At 49.8% G+C, this 19,033-nt stretch overlaps 1 protein-coding gene across 1 annotated transcript in view; it reads right to left on the bottom strand.

Moving 5' to 3' along the window:
• LOC119437231 (adenosine deaminase) overlaps nucleotides 1–19,033 on the bottom strand; it is a 476,423-nt gene that overhangs the window by 139,708 nt on the left and 317,682 nt on the right. The window lies entirely within an intron of this gene.

Here is a 19,033-nt window from a genome sequence, read left to right as displayed (position 1 = left end):
GGCAAGCCTGTCCTCGCCATTGAAGCTGGGTCCAATCGGCGTCGCCGCTGGCAGTCTCGCTTAGCAGCGCGCCGCGATTCTTAGGAAGCGGCTTCTTCCTCGGCAGTGCGAACCTAGCTTGGTCTCCCGGTGTCTACGTCTGGCGCACCGCCACCGCGCACCGGCTTTCATATGGAACGAAGGAGCGCATGCACAGTTAGCCGTGACGTCACGTCTGACTCGCGGCGCATGCGCAGTAGTGCGAATCTGGTGACTACGTCGTAGAGGAAGTGGGGCGAAAGTATGCACACTGTATGGGCGGCGAGCTCAAACGCACCGGAATGACGTCACGGCGCATGCGTAGTAGCACACAGCTGGCGGGAGCTCGGCGGAGCTGTGTCTGTGTCGGGCGAAGCCAGCGCGCGCCTGCGCCGGCGCTTATCAGGCAACGCGAGGGGGCGTAATCGCTCGGCGGAGTTTTTTCTGTCTACGATAGACAGAGTGCGCTCGCCATAAACAGCTCCGCTGTTAAAGAACATCAACTAATCTTTGTTAATTATGTATTCCTGGACCCTACTGCTCCGCGAAATTTGTGCCCACCAAAGGTCAGCAAACGCTCGCCGCGCATTCTTTCATCCTCGCCCGATGAAAAGGTCTATAGCCGACCTTCAGAGGGCATAAGAGCTGCTGCTGAATTCTTTTTCGCTTTATGCAGTCTATGAGTTCTCTGATATAGACAGAAGTTTTGATGTTTTTTTGCAGGTAAACTCATGTATTTGTTTTTGATATGACGTGACTCATATACGCCTACTTTCGTGATTTAACAAATGAAAAATATTTATAGGGCTGAATGATCATCATCATCACCATCATCATCAGCCTTTATTTATGTCCACTGCAGGACGAAGGCCTCTCCCTGCGATCTCCAATTACCCCTGTCTTGCGCTAGCTGATTCCCACTTGCGCCTGCGAATTTCCTAACTTCATCACTCCACGTAGTTTTCTACCGCCCTCGACTGCGCTTCCCTTCTCTTGGTATCCATACTGCAACCCTAATGGTCCACCGGTTATCCATCCAACGCAATACATGGCCTGCCCAGCTCCACTTTTTCCGCTTAATATGCAGCCTTATCTTAGATTACATTACAGATTTGGATACCTCTTCGAGGAACGTGGACGTTTGCTGGCATCCGTTACAATAAGTCGATTAAGTCTAAGTGGCTAACGAGTGAAGGGTGCCAAGAGAAGGTCCACCAGATGTTGGTCGACAAATTCAAATTGCTCGACGGCGATAACTAGTTCGGGCGTTAGTGTAGATGATCACTCAATACATTTTTTTAGTTTTTCTCCAGTCCTGTCAAGAATGCCTGCCCCTAGCCCCATCAAAAAGGAAGCGCTGCGCTTCATAGAGAACGCAGAGCCGGGGACCGTGGCACTGAGTAACCCCAATTGTGCGAGGAAGGTGCTCGTATGTTGCTACACGGCCATTCTCTCGATCCAGTGCGCACATTGGGTGAGGTTTCAGTGTCGCTGCCAGATGTGTTCACAAGAAAACGAGGGAAGATTACCGAATAAAATTGTGTGAATAAACGTGTGAATAGCTGCAGAGGACACACTGAAAGAGCCAGGCCAGCTCGTTCTATTTACGGTATATGTGGAATTTTAATAAAAAGTAGGAAGAAAAGCAACGCTTAATTAATCGATTATTTTTTTACGAATTGCTCAGTTGCTTTCGTGGGCTGGCAGTAATTAGTAATCGCAATCAATTACATTTTTTAAAGAAGTAATTGTAATCGCAATTTTTTTTCTGTAACGCGTACAAAGCTGACGTCTATGCACTGCACCATTCACACTTAAGCTGTGACCAAATGCGCACATCTAATCAGGCGGATGTACAGCGTGGGATGTTAACGCAGCGATATCACGAGGACGAACGCGATGTATGATGCTTGTCAAGAAAAGAACTGCGATGAGAGGAGTATGTAACGAGATGTATACGACACATAGACAGTTCAACCTGGATATAACGAAATTGACAAGCTCCCGAAAAACTTTGTTATAAAGAGGATTTCGTTATATGCAGTTGCGGCACAAAAATTCAAAAAAGAAACGCTTACCGTATGTACTATCACTCAAGATTTCCTCCCAATACACTAAAGTTGCGACGAACAAAAAAATTACTCCATCTCCCGCTAAAGGGAACCATGTATGCATGCGAAGCAGCGGGGAGATGGTTAGCTTGAGCGGGAGATGGTTTCGCGGCAGCGGCCCGAGCGCTCATCGCGGCGCTGCACAGGGGAGAGAATGAGGCGCGCGCGCTCCGTCATTTTCATACCGCGGAACTACCATGGCGCCCCCAGCGGAGTATGCAGCTTGAGCGGGAGATGGTTTCGCGTCAGCGGCCCGAGCGCTCATCGCGGCGCTGCGCACGATAGAGAATGAGGCGCGCGTGCTCCGTCATTTTCATACCGCGGAACACCGTGGCGCCCCAGCGGAGTATGCAGCTGTCGCACTACCTGTCGAGCGCACCGCTCCGGATTCCTAGAGGAGAGAAAGGGTGGAGCGTAGAAGAGGAGAGAGAAAGGGAGGGGGCGCGCATGCGCTGTGGGGGTGTGGGACGCGGGACAACAGACAGAGCCACCGGCAAGAAATGCTTCGCATTTAAATGTCCCAGTTTCGCCCGAAAGGCGAAGCATCGATTAATGTATGAGTTATGGATAGAATAGTCAAGCCTCGTTAGTACGTACCCGCTTAATGCGTAATTGCGGTTTAAACGTAGTCGCGAAGATCCCCCCCCCCCGCCTCCATTGAACGCGATGTATTGGCTGACCGCTTAAGCCGTAGTCGCTCATTGCCTACCAAACGGTTAGTGCGCACTATGTTTCTTCTCCTACAAGCACAGGCACAAAATCGGCAAAATCTCATGTGCGCAGACATTCGATTCTCGAATTGCGACGCCCGCACAACAGTCGCCAGCGATAGTGAACATACAACATGGCCACCATGACGGATTTCCTGCTGGTACAGCGGTTGCCGATTGCCGCGCACAAAAGCATGGCCTTCGAGATAAGTGCCCGGTAACGCGGAGAAGCTGCTGGTAGGGTGTGAGAATTCGCTATCGCTGTCGGAGTAATAACCGCGCAGGCGCCCATTTTATTGCGAAGCGCACTTGTGCCGTCACCGTGAACGTCGCTTTCAGGTTTCGTGTAAAGTCAAAACACGGCAACATCGTCGCCGCGCGCCGTACGCTGTGTGTGCGAGTGAAAGCTTGCGGGGGTCAGCCGACCCAATCTCGCGCGCGCGAGGGAGAGGGAGAGGGGGGGGGGGGCGAAGCGCGCTTCCGCGCTAGGCACGGCGGGGGAGGCGAGAAAGGGAGGCGTTTACTTCGGCTGCGGCCGCCTTATCTTGAAAGCGATCTGACATATGAAAAAAGTGTGCGCCCGCGCGGGCTTATCTTCAAAGCGAACTGCAGCAAGGTCCATATCTTGCGTTTCTTCGTCGAAGCACTCATCCTTGGAATGTCAACTGGATGCGTGGACGCGTGCCGTTTCGCACAAGTGCGAGGCGTCGGAAACGAAGAGCCTCCGACGTGATGGCATCGTAGCGTCGTACAGTGTCACCTAGTGTCAGGTTATTGAAGGGAAGTGCAGATACTTGTGCAGTAACCAAAGAGTGGCGCTGCCAGCGCGTTAAAAACAAAACGTTTAATTTGCCTTCGGCAACATCAACAGGAAAAGTAGAGTGCGCCGGCTTGGTGGGCTAGGCCAGCTGCAGCAAGCGGCGGGATCATGTTTGAGTGAAGGGAGGGGGAAAGATCGCCGAGTCGAGGGATGCAGGCCCGCCTCGCGCACGCACGCACACGTGCGCTCGCTCTCGCCTCGCAGCTGCCGTGAATTCTAGCGCGCCAAGCGCGACGCCGCCGCTTCGCATTCCGTCGCGGCGGAGAAGGTGCTTCCGGTTGCTGCTCGCGCAAAAATTACAAAATTTGCGGCGAAATCTCTAGAATGTCGGCGGGGAAAATTCGTTATTTCTAGGGGGTCTCCCGCTGCCACTTCGTTACGTAGAGGTCTCAAATACATCTGCTCCTATGGAGTAACGGCGGCGAATAGAAAAACTTCGTTATATCCAGGAATTCGTTATATGGAATTTCGTTATAAGCAGGTTTAACTGTATATTTAAATACATTTAGGGATTCAATGTTCCTTGGGTCACCGTAGCACATAACCATTCCAGAGGATTGGCCAATAATGGGAGCATATCCAGTGGCCCATTCACAATGGCTTAAGAATGTTTTTTGCCGAAATATCAAGTATTAAGGGAAATCAAAGTAGCCGCTGAATATTACGTGCTATTATGCTATATGCCATGAAAGCCCGAATTATACCAGCAGGATTTATGCTGTTCTTTCTTGTTTTCATAGGCAGAAAAGAGGCGCTTACAGTAGCAATACTTTGTCAGTCAAAATTTCGTGCACCAAAACCGCAATTACTCGGGATTTTACCTCCTAAAGCAATTACCGGGCAATAGGAGAGACCGTAGTTTGGGATTCCAGAATTGATTTGCACTCCTCATGGCGTATTAGTAAAGATGCACCCAAAGTATGGTGCCTGAGCATTTGTTTAAACCTCCTAGCCTCTTTAATCCATACACATGACCATGGAACTAGCGAAGGAAAATTTGATCGTCGACCACGTGCTCAATTAAGCAGTACGCCAGATCCTCTGAACCACCACTGCGGTAACAAAAAAAAATCGAGGTCACCTAAGTACTTATGAGTTGTGAATGCGAAAGCATTAATGTCCAATTGAACGCCGCTGAGCGGTCCTCCGAGCTATCCACTCCTCGCGGGCAAGCGAGCACGTTGAGACGCTTGGCGTGACGTCATGCTACCTTGCCCAACTGCCCTAGAATATAATAGGGACGCTCACTAGTAAACCGCGGCAATTTTGACGTCTGCACTTTCGTCACGCCGGACTTAGCAGCGTATACTTCACCACTAGCGATGAAGAAGGGCCTTGTAAAACATGCCCAGGGGTAAAACTGCTGGAGAAGATGGAATAACTGTCGATTTAATAAACGATGGAGGAGATGTCATGCTTGAAAAGCTTGCGCCCCTTTTTACGCAATGTCTTACGATTTCAAGTGTAGCAGAGAGCTGGAAGGATGCCAACATAATACTAATCCATAGGAACAAGAATTGAATAATGATAGACCCATTAGGTTGCTTTCAGTAGTGTATTAAATATTCCCCTATTGCAAAAACCAGCGTCTTCTAGTGCCTTCCAGTATGAAACCAGCGCGTTTTTTTTTTTGACACTGGGTGGCACTGGGGACGCTGGCGCACGCTGGGAGTCACTGGGAGTCACTGCGACACTTAGTGATATCGCTGGAGAAGTGCTGGATCACACTGGACGAGACGCTGGTTTCACTGCTATGACGCTGGGGCGCACTGATGTGCGCTGTACACGCGCTGGTTGTCGGTGGAGTTCGCTGGCTCGTACTGGGAACTGCGCTGGTTTCGTTTGTGCCGCACTGCCTGGGTATACGCGCTGTTGAACATTAATTGCTTGATAAATTTTATGGGCATGTCCGGTCCAAAAACCAGACTCCTGTCCTAAATAGCGCTATAATTTGGGGTCATAAATGTCTGTTTCGTGTCGGTGGTGTTGCAGTTCGGAATAAATGTGCGTGAACTGCCCATGCATATGCGACACTGAAGATCACTTTCGCTTTGTGCATGTCCCTTTTGACTGTGCGGATAGCTGTATTCGTGAACGAAATTACGCAAACGCATATAACGCCTCGTTTTCCAGTAGTTTGTACGCAAGCGATGACTGCCACTTGTCGCACTGTTTTGCAGTCGACACGAAACCCAGCAGCCGTTCAGACGCGTTCGAACGGACCTCAGGAAGCGTGCCGCTCATCGATATTATCGCACCGACAACAAAGCTGAGGCGATTCGTGCGCTTCCACTTTCCCTAGTGCACTAAAAATAATAGTTAGAAGGTTCTGAATCTCAGACGCAAACATTTTCGCTTTCATCAGGTACCCACGCCCAGATCGTTCATTTCCACCGAAGGTTAGGCCTACCGTACCCGCTGAGTCCGTCTACACGCTATCGGCCCGTTTGGGCTGAGGAATCAACAAGTCTAACGAGGACAAATCCCTCTGTAGTTCAGCTTTCCCATCGGCGTTTTTAAACAGACCATTCATTCGTGTCTACCATGTCAGCACAACAAGCGATGAGCGCCGATATGACGTGTTATAAACATACCTATATATATATATATATATATATGTGTGTGTGTGCTGTCGCCGAAGGCTGCCAGTCGTATTGACCGACCACTTCTCTGACGGAGATATGTGACTACACATACGTGTCGATCGAAATGCATTGTCGAGCTATGGAAATGTTGCATTACCCTTCCGCGAAGAACAAGAAACGGCTGTCAGAATCGTCAGTAACAGCCCGTACAGCGTCCCGGGTGGGCGATTCATTTAAGGATTTTTTTGGAGTTAATATACTAATCCCAAAACAAATCAGTGTTGCAACACTTCCAGGCGTACTATGCAATACGGACAACTTTTCTTTCTAATAGAGGCGTAAGTTTTAGTTGCGGGGCGATAGCGCATCTACGATGTCTGTGTGAGACGTCTGTGCAAAACTGCAACTGTGTCTGCGTGTTGACCTGGCAAATTACGAATCGGTAATCACGAATCCGCGTGGCGTAGTGGTAAGATACTGCGTTAGGGATCTGTAAGTCGGAGGTTCCAATTCAGGGGGCTTATGTTTATTTTACTTCTTTTTTATTGCATTACAGCGCTCTCTGTTCCTTTTTGTATTCGAAAAATATATATAAAGTAGCCAGGCGCCACGTATTTCTCGCTCTAGAGCTGCATTTCGCACCAGTACCCAGCGCCTTCCAGTATGGCGCGCCTTGCAAGCGTCCCAGCATCCAGCGCGTGACACTGGGCCCATAATCAGGCATGGCACTGGGCACTGGATACTGGGTTTTGCAATAGGGTCACCAAGATAATTTCCAATAAAATCAGGGCACACTTCACTTCAGTCAACCAAATGAACAGGCTGGCATTAGGAAGGGATATTCTACGATGGATCATACCCATGTCACCAGTCAGGTAATTTAGAAATCTGCCGAGTACAATCAATCTCTCTATATTACTTTCATAGATTAAGAAAAGACATTTCAATCATTAGAGACACCAGCAGTCATAGAGACATTACGTAATCAATGTGTACAGGAGGCATACGTGAATACCTTGGCAAATATCTACAAATTACACAGCTACCTTGGTTCTCCACAAGGAAAGTATAAAGTTACCATTCAAGAAAGGGGTCAGGCATGGAGACACAATTTCTAAAATGCTATTCACTCCAGGCTTAAAAGTAGCAGTCAAGCTCTTAGGCTGGGAAGGCTCAGCAGTGAGGATCAACAGCCAAAATCTCAGTAACCTTCAATTTGCAGGCTACATTGTCCTATTCAGGAATAATTGATACGTATTACAACAAATGATTGAAGGCCTTAACCAAGAAAGTGTAAGATTGGCGTTGAAGTATAATATTGTTACGATGGGGTGCGTTTATTTAAAAGATTAATTGATGAAAAGGGGCCGCGCCGACACCGAGCCGCTACAAGGACAAGCACACTTCGTCCTCCTCTTCTTCCGTCCTTGCCGCAGCTTTAGCGTAAAATTCCTCCCGTCACAGGTGAAGCCCGCGGGGTATGTAACTGTTACGTCCACTCAGAGTCACGTGGATGACAGCGTTTCAGGCGAGCGACGTGAACAAGCTGCGTCTTCTTAGACCGGTAGCCATTAGAAACGACACGAGCAATCGAATATGTCACATTACTAAGGCGATTGGTGATGACGAAAGGCCACGTGTAACGAGCCAGAAACTTATGGCACAGGCCACGCTTACGAAGAGGTGTCCAAAGCCATACTATATGTGCCCTTTGTGGTACGACACATTCTTATCTCGTGAATCGTAGCTGATCTTGGAGTGGTCCTCGGATGCCAACGTACGGAACAGAGCTATGCGGCGTGCTTCCTCAGCGCGGCATAGAGTCTGGGCCATTGAAGAGTTCGCATGAAGAGTAAAAGGTAGAATGGCATCAAGGAAGCTGCGGGGTCGTCTGACATAAAGAAGCTAGAAAGGGCTGTAGCCGGTAGTTTCATGCTTTGCAATGTTGTAGGCCTATGTAATAAAAGGCAAGATGGCATCGCAATTTTTGTGCCTGAAATCGACGTACATTGAAAGCATATTGGTCAAAGTTCTGTTAGTGTGCTCGACGAGACCATTTGTCTGCGGGTGATACGGGGTAGCGTGGCGAAACTGGCAAGCACATAGATGCAACAGCTATTCGACTACGTCGGCCGCGAACTGGCGATCTCACAATAACACGTGGGGGTCCATGACGCAGCATAACGGAGGACAGGAGGAAGCTCGAAACATTAAGAGCCGTGGCCGTTGGCATCGCTGCGGTTTCAGCATAACGCATCAGATGGTCGACGCAGACTATAATCCAACGGTTATCGTTTGTTGAGCACGGGAATGGGCCGAGAAGATCGACTGCAACCATTTCGAAAGGAGATTATGGTGGCGCCACAGGGTGAAGGACTCCGGCCGGAGCGGTATTAGGACGCTTGAATTGCTGGCACTTGTTACAACTGGCCACACACTTTTCCATATCCCGTCGCATACTAGTCCAGTAGAATCGGCCCTGAATGCGGTGGTATGTTCTGGTGAAACCCAGGTGCCCAGAGCTCGAGTCGTCGTGCATAGCACGCAGTACGTGGATTCTCAAATTCTTAGGGACCACTAAGAGGACGCGGGCACCATCAGCCGCATAATTATTCTCGTAGAGCAGGCCATCTTGGATGGCAAAGCCATTACCTGTCGGCTGAGCAGCTGAGGCGAAGAGGGCGTCCAAGCTTCGCTCGTCACGCTGCTCTTCCCGGAAGGTGGCCAGGTCGGGAAAAAAATGTCATCGATGGCGGCCAGAAACTCATCGAAATTGTCGGCGTCACATGCACTTGTTGGTACAGGGAGCCTCGAAAGACAATCGGCGTCCGCATGATATCGGCCACTCTTGTAACGGACTGCAAAGTCAAATTCCTGTAAGCGTAGCGCCCATCGAGCAAGGCGGCCAGACGGGTCGCAGAGACCAACCAACCAACATAATGAATGGTGATCAGTAACGATCGTGAAGCGGCGCCCGTAGAGATATGGCCGGAACTTCTGGACTGCAAAGACGACCGCGAGACGCTCTTGCTCAGTGACGGTGTAATTCTGTTCGGCCTTACTCAACGAACGGCCGGCGTATGCAATGGCATGCTCGGCGTCACCAAAGCACTGGACGAGGACGTGGCCGAGGCCGATTCCACTCGCGTCAGTGTGCAATTCTGTTGTGGCAGAGGGGTCAAAATGACGAAGTATGGGTCCGGAAGAGAGCAGGAACTCCAGTTGACGAAACGAGGAATCGCAATTTGCTGTCCAGGTGAAAGGGTTATCCTTGCGCAGCAATGAAGTCAGAGGGTAGGCAGTATCGGCAAAGTTGGGCACAAACCTTCGGAAGTACGAGCAAAGACCAAAGTAGCTCCTCAGCACGTGTTGTGACTGCGGTTGTTTAAAGCCGCTAACTGCAGCGACCTTCTGTGGGTCTGGTTGCACCCCCTGCTTGTCCACTAGATGTCCAAGTACTAGTTCCTCCCGTTGGCCACAGTGACATTTCTTTGAGTTGAGGGTAAGGGCAGCTTGTTCAAGGCACGTCAGAACAACGTCCAGTCGATGGTTGTGCTCTGCAAAAGTGCGGCCAAAAATGACGACGTCGTCATAATAACACAAACAAATCTCCCATTTCAGGCCGTGCAGTACTGTGTCCATAAACCTTTCGAATGTTGCAGGCGCGTTGCACAAACCAAAAGGCATGGAGTTGAATTCAAACAAGCCGTCTGGGGTCACAAAAGCGGTTTTCTCTTTGTCAGCTGAATGCATCCGTATCTGCCAATAGCCCGATCGGAGATCCACAGATGAAAAGTAGGATGCGGAATGAAGGCAGTCGATAACGTCATCGATCCGGGGAAGTGGATACACATCCTTTTTCGTCACAGAATTGGGACGCCGGCAGTCGACACAAAACTTCCAGGACCCACCTTTCTTTTTCACAAGGATGACCGGCGCAGCCCAAGGGCTAGAGGAATCTAGGATGACGCCCTTGGCTAGCATGTCGTCGACCTGTTCAGCGATGATGTTGCGCTCTGACGCGGACACACGGTAAGGCTTTCTGCCTTATGGGATGCGCGGACCCCGTGTCGATCCTGTGGCGAGCCCGCGTTGTTGGAACACGAACTTTGTTAGCGTTCTGCGCGAAATCAAATAATGACATATGATTGCTAAGGACGCCGACCAGGGCTTGACGCTTCTCTGAAGACAGTGACTTGTTGATCCTATTGAGAAAAGGCAATGAGTCTCTAGGGACACTGGGGCCAGCCCCGTGCTCTCGGGATTCGTGTTACGTGTCATCAGTTAAAGCACCTATGCTGAGACTGGTATCCACTTCAAAAGAGGCAAGTCGTATACCGCTGGGTAGCACAACAGAGTGGGAGGCTAAATTTGACACCCACAATGTAGGTGCTCCGCGGGCCACAGAGAGGACGCATCCAGGTACGAGCACACTTTTTTTCACTACCATCGAAGGCACAGGCTCAACAAGTGCACCAAATGTATCGGCGTCGACAACGCAAGCAGCAACCCCAACTCTGGATAAGGAACGTGCCGGTAAGACTACATCTTCAATGACGGCGAGAGTGCATGAACATGTAGCAGGTTGGTCGGCAAGAGAAGAGAGGAAAAGCTGGCCAGTACCGCGGTCAACAGTGACAGCGCACTGTTGTAGGAAATCGAGGCCAAGAATTACGTTGTGAGTGGATTGAGCAAGCACTGCAAATTCGGCTTTATACACCTTATCGCAGAAATAGACGTTTGCGGTAGACACTCCAATTGGTCGGAGCGACTCTCCACTCACAGCACGAAATGCATTAGCGTTATCCCAGCGGAACATTACTTTACGGCCTAGTCAGGTTTTGAAATCCAGGCTGATAACGGAGACACTCGCTCCCGTCTCCACTAAGGCCAACGTAGCAACATTGTCCACTAAAACATGAATCTTGTTATGACCCATGGTGACTGGTGGAGGCATAGGGGCCTGGCGACCTCACCTCCATTGGTCGCGCCGCATAGTTTCCCGGCGGCGGTGACGTGAGACGTCGTCGAGGAAATGGAGACCTGCGCTGGCGTGAAGGCGGTGGCGTCAAGCTCCGCACAGAAGCTGGAGAGTCGCTACGGTAATTTGCCGGGTGGTTTGTCCTGCTATCGGAGTCAGAAGGCCAGCGTTTCCCGTCGCCGTGCAGATTGCTACGCCGATAAAACGTGCGTGGTCGCTCATACGACGGTGGTGACGTGCGTGGGCGATTAGGACAAAATCTGGCGACGTGACCGCGAATACCGCATTGGAAGCAGATGGGACGCTCACGGGACGCACTGAAATTGTCATTAGCAGGATCACTGGCACGGCCATCCCACTCTTGAGTAACTGCAGGCGCTCTGGGAGAGTAACCGTCGTGGAACTGATAACTGGGATGCGCGTTCAGAGTGGGGTTTGGCGCTCTTGAACGAGGAGCGAAGTTGTAGGCGTCTACGGAGGCGGCGGTGATGGACGTCTCAGCGAAGTCGTAGTGAGAAAGGGGCTCTCGAACCCGCGGAGTCGAGAGGGAAGCCGCCTCACGTCGGTCAAGCTCTTCGCGCACGACTTGCCGAATAACTGATGCAAGGTCGGATGGAGCTGGGACCACGTCAACACTGGCGACATTAGTTACGTTGGCCAGGCGGCCGAACTTCGGTGTGATACGCCGACCTTTCAAGGCTTCAAACGTGCGGCAGTGCCGAATCACGTCGCTTACAGAGTCCAGGCTGTCTTTGCCGATGAGGAACTGAACACGTTCTTGGCGATCCCTTTTAGAAGATGACCAACTTTGTCCTCTTCTGTCATGTCAGGGTCCAGGGCCTTGCACGATTTCAGCACTTCCTCGATGTACGTCGTGCATGTTTCGCCGGGAACTTGGGCTCGCTGCATTAGGGTTTGTTCCGCACGCTTCTTTTTAGCTGCCGGATCTCCGAAGCACTTCTTGATTTCATCTATGAACCGTTCCCACGTCGTCATGCTTTCTTCGTGGTTTTCAAACCACACTGACGCGGTTCCCTTGAGGAAGAAGGCAACGTTGTTAAGCTGGGCGGTGGCATTCCAGCCATTGAACCGACTTGCGCGTTGGTAAAGGCTTTGCCATTCGTCCACGTCTTCCCCGGCTTTTCCGGCGAAGGTTCGTGGTTCGATGTAAGGATGCCATGGGTAGCTGGAAGAAAGTGGCGGGTTGTCGCCGTCGGAAGCCATCTCTGGTGGCAGACCGACAATTCGGCGACTTCGGCGAAGCTCCACGGATTGCGCTTCTGCGGGCGGTTCGTCGTCGTTCTTCGGGGCCGCCGTTGTTTTACCCCGCTCCTCCACCAAAACTGTTACTATGGGGTGCGTTTATTTAAAAGATGAATTGATGAAAATGGGCCGCGCCGACACCGAGCTGCTACAAAGACAAGTGCACTTCGTCCTCCTCTTCTTCCGTCCTTGCCGTAGCCTTGGCGTAACGATATGCAGAAGGCAAAGATAATGTTCAATAGCCTGGCAAGGGAACAAGAATTCAGGATCGACAGTCAGCCTCTAGAGTCTGCAAAGGAGCACGTTTATCTAGGTCAATTATTCACAGCGGACCCTGATCATGAAAAGAAAGTTTACAGAAGAGTAAAATTAGGGTTGTGGTGCATACGGCGGGCATTGCCAAATCCTGACTGGGAGCTTACCACTGTCGTTGAAAAGAAAAGTATACAATCATTGCATTCAACCGGTGCTAGCATATGCGGCAGAAACTTGGAGATTAACAAAGAAGCTCGAGAACAAGTTAAGGGCCACACAAAGTACGATGGAACGAAAAAAGTCACAGGCCTGCACAGCACACGCAGCACATTCACAGCGTAAGCTGGAGAAGCGGCTCCATAGAAGTTTAATTTTCTGCACATGCACTACAACGTCTTCGCGGCGAAGTCTCTTTGCATCGTCTTTACGAGAACAATTTCAACTGTCCGCCTGGCGTCGACGGCGAGCTGTTGCTTGCGCCGCAACACGTCCGGCTCTGCACTGCAGTCTGCTGAGCCCGACGTTGCCTGGTTGCAGCCGCGCGCGTAGCTCTACGATTCGCTTCTTCAGCAAAGGTTCGTACTTTGCGAGGAGGCGCCATAATGTGTACCGAAGAGTAAACACAGTCTTTCAGACTACATTACGCACATGTCACATCCCTTGACCCGTGTCACGATGCAACGCTGTTGATGATGATCGTTTAATGGCATTCCATTCGAAACGGGGTGGTGACAAATGGTCACCTAGCCTATACTTGAGTTAACCAGATCGAGCTACATGCAGTATGCAACTGCTACATGTCGGAACACCTGGTAAAATATAGCGCAACTGCAATGTAATGTTCGCACGTATCGACGCTACGCAGCGCACATGTCATATTGCGTAACAAATGACACGATATGATTCTAAATGATGATGATGATACAATGGCATTCCCTTTCAAACGGGACGATGACAGCCACCTAGCTTGATTTGTTTCATCAGGTGTGCTATACATAATTTTCATTCTTGAATTTGTGTATACATCTCCTCAATTTTCGTTTTCTTCCTCAAATCCTCCTTATCTACCTTTTACAACTACCAATGCAACGGTTACATGGCGTGCCAAGTGGTGTATTAATATTCAACTGGAATATAAACTGTGCATGCGACGAGGCTACGCAGCGCGCTTCTCCCATCGCATGACAAGAGGCACGCTAGGATGCTAATGATGATGATAATGATGATGGAGTTATTGGCATCCCCTTTGCAACACGAGGCGGACATAGTTACCTAGCAAGATTGATTTAATCAGGCGCACTATATATATTCTGCTAGCATTTTTGTACATTTATCGTGAAACTTTTACTTCCTCAAACCTCCTACATTGTACCACTACCTCTGCATCGGCTACATGACCTGTGCCACCTGGTGAAATATAGCGCAATTGCAATGCACAATGTGCACGTATCGAAGCTACGCGGCGTGCATGTCTCATCGCGTGCTTCCTCGTGCGCTTGGGCACGTTTATGTGGCATTTTCCCGCTGCATGCTAGCAAGCACTGGCGTGGCTCAGTGATAGATTAGCTGACTCCCACGCAGCAGGCCCGGGTTTGATCCCGGCGTGAACTAGTAATTTTTTTCAGATTACCGGCGATAGCTCCGAAGGACACCTCCGGCAGCCGCGGCGGACACCATCGCCAACCGACGTCGCTGTTAGGATGAGCCCGTAACAGCTTACGCTGTAAAATGTTAGGCCCAACGTTAAGAGAAAGGAAGAGAGCGGTGTGGATCAGCGAGCAAACAGTGATAGCCGATATTCTAATTGAGATTAAGAGAAAAGAAACGGAGCTAGGTAGGCCATGTAATGCGTAGGATGGACAACCGCGGAACCATTAGAGTTACAGAATCGATACCAAGAGAAAGGAAGCGCAATCGAGGACGGCAGAAGGCTAGGTGGGGTAATGAAGTTAGGAAATTTGAAGGCACAAGTTGGATTTCGCTAGAGCACGACAGCGGTAATTGGCTGATTATGATGACGATGAACCTAAGCATGCATAAACGAATTAAGCAACCTTTGTTATTTCAGTATTGCATGGCCACGTGAGAATACGGCATGCGCGTGCCCTCGCAGCTCGCTCCAGTGTCATCGTTTTTCGCACCCGGCGTCGAAACTCCATCAAATACTCTGCTTAAAGAAAGCTTTCGCTGAGGGAGCAACCACGACGAAGGCAAGAAGAAGCATGGCCCTAGGGGCCACAATTGGAGATGGCAGTGGCAGCGGCAGCACCCGTGTTTGTACCGCGGTTCTGCTGCTTCCTACATTGAATCAAAAAACAGTAATCAATATTTCCGCACCAAGAGGGCGGTCTTTATGGCGTCGTGCTGTTTTTCAAGCGCAGATGCTCGCCCTAGCTCTTACAAGCTTCGATGGCGTCGCATGTATCTGCGAGAGCCACTTTTCTATCAATTCATTTGGTGTGCCACCATGTGACCAATAGAAAGCGGCAAAGTCTTTCGTTTAAGACAGCAATAGTGAGTATGCTATTATTGTAATGATTTCTATCATTAGAACGGGTAGTACAGCCGAGTCGAAATCAGCTTGAGGTTGTAAAAGAATGACCTTACAAAAATGCAGAGGCAGCAATAGCACGGTTTGGAATTTCTTTAACATTTAGCTATGTACTGTGCACGGAATTACTCAGGACAATGGGAGACGCCTTAGTTCGGGCCTCCAGAATGATTTGCACCCAATTGGAAGAGTTGATAAAATTCAACTCAAAGTACACTACACCAGCGTTTTATTGCTAGAGCAATTATAGGGACACTCTAGGCACATTTTTTTGCCATCGTCATCGCCGTGCTGTTCCGGATATATGAAGTCGTTGTGCCTGTAGTCCTTGGTCATCCCCTGATATACTGGTCAAGAAAAAAGACAGCTCCATTAGGTTTTGTGTGGACTACCGGCGTCTCAGCAAAATTACTAGAAAAGATGTTTACCCTCTTCCTCGCATAGACGACACCCTCGATTGTCTACAAGGCGCCAAATTCTTCTCTTCGCACGACTTGCGTTCGGGTTATTGGCAAGTCCCGATGACCGAGTGTTACCGTCCAAAGACCGCGTTCGTCGCACCAGATGGATGGATGGATGGAAAAACTTTAATATGGTCCATTGGGTCGCGCTAGTTTTCTAGCCCGCAGCGGGCCGCTCTCACGTTGGGACCGAAAGGCCTAGCCTATCGGCCGCTTCGCGGGCCCGTTCGACTGCCCATAGCTGTTCATCTAATATGATGGCCTGTACAAATTCACAGTCATGCCATTTGGACTTTGCAATGCGCCTGCAACATTCGAGCGAATGATGGACAGCATTTCACGCAGTCTAAAATGGCAGATATGTCTGCGCTATCTAAATGACGTCGTCCTGTTCGCCCCCGATTCCGCTACACATCTCGCCCATCTGCGCGCGATTATCCAGTGCCTTACCAAAGCAAGCCTTCAACGCAACCTGAAGAAGTGTCACTTCGGGGCTCGCCAGCTTACCATACTGGGTCATGTAGTCTCAAAACACGGCATTCTTCCTGATCCTGACAAACTTCGCGCCGTTGCGGAGTTTCCTAAGCCGACTACCGAACAAGAACCGCGCAGTTTTGTGGGCATATGCTCGTATTTTCGCCGCTTTGTTCTGAACTTTGCCTCCATCATGGCACCGCTTACAAAGCTACTTGCTCGCCCTGGTGACCTATAAAAATGGCCTCAAGCCTGCCACGACGCCTTCACTACATTACGGCACCTGCTTACCTCACCACCCATTCTGCGCAATTACGACCCGACTGCGCCAACCGAAGTACACACGGACGCCAGCGGCGTCGGTCTTGGTGCAGTACTCGTGCAACGCAAACCAGACTTTTGCGAGTATGTTGTAGCTTATGCTAGCCGTGCCCTCACCAAGGCGGAATTCAACTACTAGGTAACTGAAAAAGAGTGTCTCGCGATTGTGGGGGCAATAAGCAAGTTTCGTCCATACTTATACAGCCCCACTTACGACGTGTTGACTGACCATTACGCTCTTTATTGGTTGACTTGAGGCTTTCGCCTTAATAAAATACGCGCTGAGTGTTTTGCTCTTCGAAACAGAATTACCGAGCCAGGAATCCCACTTTCTTCTAGGCAGCTTCAATCAGTGCGGACTGAAACTCTCGATAAGTCTCAACGTAAGTTAAACGTGACCTCTTGTCACCGTTGTGGTAATAAATATTAATACAAGAAAACGAAAAAAAAAACAGATAATGAAGCGTCGTTTTTCTTGAATACCTAATCACAAAGTTCAAATTTCGAAAATGTGCCAAGGAAATAGGCTGCACAAGACCACCCCCAGATCCAATATAAACAGTACAACTTTCGCTGTCGAAAACATGTTCCAAATTACGTTCCAAGTTAGAAGTGTGGGACATTATGGAAACGTTCAAAACTGGAAGACATATTTTTGTGCGGAAAGACAAAAACAATTTGCGATGAACCTACTGCTTCGATTAAAATATTCCCCGGTATTTATGGACTTCAAGTGCAGCGGCATCTCATGAAATGGCAGGAAAGTCCTTCCAAAATCGGAAATTTTTATAACGCTTCAGCGCTGTGTCGTTGCTCTGCTGACGTGCCGCGATCCCGCCGGCCCTGTGGACCAAATTTCGACGGGGGTGGAATGCAAACTTGCTGGTGCACGATGCATTGGGCGCGCGTTTAAGAACCTCAGGCGGGGAAAACTTATCCGGAGTACGCGGCTAAAGCGAGACGCTTCATACGGTGTCAATTTTGGCGCCCCGGACTCGAAAATTTAATTTAAATAAATTATCACGTTCGCGGGGAATTTCGACTGGTTACCCTGGCCACATCCACTGTCGTGGATCAAGGCGTTAGCCGAGCGTTCTGAGCGTCCTGAGATCAAAATCGTTGATAATGTCAGCACAAATTCGCAGACTTCAACCTAGTATTTTTAAATGCGAAGTATTTCTTGCCGGCGGCTCTGTCTGTGGTCCCGCGTCCCACACCCCCACAGCGCATGCGCGTCCCCTCCCCCTCTCTCTCCTCTCCTACGCTCCCCCCTTTCTCTCCTCTAGGAATACTTTACGGAGCGGCGCCCGCGTGCCACACCCCCACAGCTCATGCGCGTCCTCTCTCCCTCTCTCTCCTCACCTACGCTACCCCCTTTCTCTCCTCTAGGAATCCGGAGCGGCGCGCTCGACCGGTGGTGTGACAGCTTTATACTCCGCTGCGGCGACACGGTAGTTGCGCGGTATGAAAATGACGGAGCGCGCGCGCCTCATTCTCTCTCCTGTGCAGCGCCGCGATGAGCGCTCGGGCCGCTGCCGCGAAACCATCTCCCGCTCAAGCTGCATACTCCGCTTGGGGCGCCACGGTAGTTCCGCGGTATGAACATGGCGGAACGCGCGCGCCTCATTCTTTCTCCTGTGCAGCGCCGCGATGAGCGCTCGGGCAGCTGCCGCGAAACCATCTCCCGCTCAAGCTAACCTTCTCCCCGCTGCTTCGCATCCACACATGGTTCCCTTTAGCGGGAGATGGAGTAATTTTTTGTTAACTTGTGGCTGGGGTGTTATTTCAGGCACCTTTTTTGCCGTTTTTGTTTTGTGTGTGCACCTCTTTTTTGCACACAAGGCGCTGGCTTGCTCCCTCCAATACCAACATGTTTCCACACTTCGCTTCCCCCGTTAGATATCGAGTGTTTAGTCAATAAACAAAGATAAGGTATTTTTTACGCTTAAAGATTGATTGTCTTTTCTACGGATAAAGGTTATAAAGAATTTACCAAGAAATGTTGTTTGCTGCTGCACGTAAGTAACAGAAAACACGTGTTTGAACAACTCCTGTGCAGCTCCGAACGAATCAAAAAATGTCTTTTGAAGATCAGGACGTGAAAGATGTCCGCGAATACAAGCAAAAGGGCTCGAGCGGCCAGTCGCGCGGCAATTTTGCCTGTACTTGTGGGGTTATTTCACGTTCGGGAAAACACTTTTACATAGCACTTATTAAGCAACAGAAAGCTGTATCGGGAGTTTTCCATGCTGCTCTACAAGGGTCTCATGTACACTTTTCATCTAATTATAATAATTTAGAAGTTCAATAATTAAATAGGACTAATTATATAATTAGGCGGAATGTAAAAACTAATCTGAGTATCAAGTGACGGCAAACAACCTTACCTTGGTTCTGTCCAGTTACGTAACATTCGCACATTTTTTAAATCTATCTCAGTGAATCTATCTCAGTGAAATTGCTTACAACGTATGTTCACTGAG

This window comes from Dermacentor silvarum, chromosome 1, assembly GCF_013339745.2.
Source record: "Dermacentor silvarum isolate Dsil-2018 chromosome 1, BIME_Dsil_1.4, whole genome shotgun sequence".
In the NCBI taxonomy this organism is placed as follows: Eukaryota; Metazoa; Arthropoda; class Arachnida; order Ixodida; family Ixodidae; genus Dermacentor; species Dermacentor silvarum.
The sequence above is the reverse complement of the archived record's forward strand: the minus strand, read 5'-3'. Positions and strand labels throughout refer to the sequence as shown.